Source organism: Brassica napus, chromosome C4, assembly GCF_020379485.1.
Source record: "Brassica napus cultivar Da-Ae chromosome C4, Da-Ae, whole genome shotgun sequence".
Taxonomy (NCBI): domain Eukaryota; kingdom Viridiplantae; phylum Streptophyta; class Magnoliopsida; order Brassicales; family Brassicaceae; genus Brassica; species Brassica napus.
Window position 1 is genome coordinate 49,411,182 of NC_063447.1, and position 2,401 is coordinate 49,413,582.

A 2,401-nucleotide genomic window follows, 5' to 3' on the forward strand; every position below is an offset into this window, starting at 1 on the left:
GAGGGTTGTAGGAGGTAACTGCTTACCACTCCTAAGGGTGATAGCTTTGGCCTCCTTGGGGTTTTGGTCAGATTTTCCAGGTAGAGATCCTTGCTGGCGAGTCTGGTGAGTGTTCATGGAAGCAAACTGATTCTCTAAATTCTTGACTGTAGAAGCAAGATGTGAGAACTTGTTGTTGAGCTCATTGTAGCTCCCATCAATCTTGGAATGAAGGTTCTTCAACTCATAACCAACATGCTTCTCACTTCTAGTCTGAGACTCCAAGATTTGTTTCAGCAGGGTGTCAGTGCTGCTCTCTTGAGGAGCAGAGGAACCAGATGAGGGGTTTTGCTGAGGTTGATAGCTGCCTTGCTGGTTGTTTCGAGGCGGATAACCACTCTGTTGGTTGTTGGGATAGGATTTCTGTTGGTAGTTGTTGTACTGAAAGTTGGGCTCTTTTTTGTACCAGCTACCATTGTTGTTGATGAAACACAGCTCTTCCTGACCTTCCAAACCCTCAACCTCATGGACAACAGGTGGTGTATCTTGGCTTGGGTTACCAACAAAGTGCAGCTGCTCTTGTGTGGCTTTATCAGCAAGGAGGATGTCTATCTTATCCTGTAGAGCTTTCAACTCCTTCCTCGTCTGCTTATCATCTGTTCGACTGTTTCTGTCGTGGTCTCCACTGTAGACTGCATCACTCTTTACCATGTTGTCAACCAGCTCCTCTGCATCTTCCTCAGTTCTCCCCAAGAAGAACCCATTGCTAGCTGTATCCAGTCTGGCCCTGTACTTAGGAAGAGCACCACGGTAGAATGTGCTCAGTAAGCTCTCCTTAGAGAAACCATGGTGTGGGCATTGAGCTTGGTAGCCCTTGAATCTCTCCCAGGCTTCACTGAAGCCTTCCAAGTTCTTCTGTTGGAAACTGGAGATCTCATTTCTCAGCTTAGCAGTTCTTGAGGATGAGAAGAATTTCTCCAAGAATGCTCTTTTGCACTCATCCCAAGTAGTGATAGAGTCGTTGGGTAGAGACTTCTCCCACTTACGTGCCTTATCCCCCAAAGAGAAAGGGAATAACTTCAGCTTTAAGGCATCCTCTGACACACCATTGGTTTTTGACAACCCACAGTAGCTGTCGAACCTGTCCAAGTGATCGAAAGGGTCCTCTAAAGCCAAGCCATGATATTTGTTGTTCTCGATCACGTTGAGGAGTCCTGACTTGACCTCAAAGTTGTTGGCTGCCACAGCCGGTGCTCGGATTCCTAGTCTATGACCAAGAATGTTGGGCCGGTCATAAGTACCAATGGGTCGAGCTGCTTGCGGTTGGTGTTCTGCCCCTTGCGGTGGATCTGCCATATCAATATCCAATCTCTGCAAGTGGGCTTGTTGTTCTTCTTCTCTTCTAGCTCTAGCACACTCCCTCTCAAAAGCTCTGATGTCTGCTACTATTGGAACTAGGTTTGATGGACCCCTGCTCCTCAAGTTCATACACCTGAAAGTTAAAGGTAGGTGAAGAAGAAGAATCAGTAACAAAAGAAAATAAAAATGACTTAGTCTCAAGTAAGTGACTAAATCTCAATGTTCAATCTACTCAGAATTTAGCAACGGCGCCAATTTGATGTTAGGAGTTTTCAAGGCTCCTAAGAAAAATGTTGTAGTATAGTGATTGTCGAACCAGTTCTGAGGGATATCAAAGCACTGAGAATGCAAGTACTCACTTAATCTAAGTGCAACCAATGATTTAGATGGGTTTTAAACTACTACTAATACTAGAAAACAATAACAGAATGATACTTTCTTGACTAAGGGAAAAGAGAACTCATGGGCATAGGGATTAGACCTTGGGTGATCAAGTATCGAACTAAGGATGGCAAATGATCAATCAAACTATCAACCTTAAGCCTAGACACAATTCTAAGCAAGCTCTATGTCTAGATGAATGCTCATTTGCTAACATATCTCAAACATCAAATGTCTTTGGTTGAATAATATGAAAGCAATCATTACTAACAAGTCTATTAGCTATCTTAGCATCTTTAACAACAAATGTCTTTGGCAAAGTATACTAAAAGCCTAGGAGAGTTGTCTCAGGCATTTCATCAAACACCTTTCGGGTGGAAAATTCCTATTGATCAACTTTTGAGTGGCCAACTCAGAAGATGCATTAGGAATACTCTACTAGTAAGGAACAAGAATGATCTACACTAAAACATCCTAGAACTAACCTAATCACCCTTAATCTCCCTAACCCATGAATTCAAAAGGTGATTACTCACTAATCTCCATGATTCCTCTTAAACCCATATTGGATTTCAGATTAATCATGTAGAGAAATAGATAAGAAATCAACAATAACACAAGAACATAACAATCAAAATCCAAGAGATGAACTTCTCAAGAGAGTTTTTGTGTATTTCTCAAT

The 2,401-nt window shown here is 42.3% G+C and overlaps 1 non-coding gene across 1 annotated transcript; it reads left to right on the forward strand.

The window, feature by feature from the left end:
- The first annotated feature begins 820 nt into the window (after positions 1–820).
- Positions 821–927, forward strand: LOC125586548. Its single transcript, XR_007323085.1, has one exon. It is a non-coding gene; the product is annotated as a small nucleolar RNA R71 (small nucleolar RNA).
- Positions 928–2,401: the final 1,474 nt, after the last annotated feature.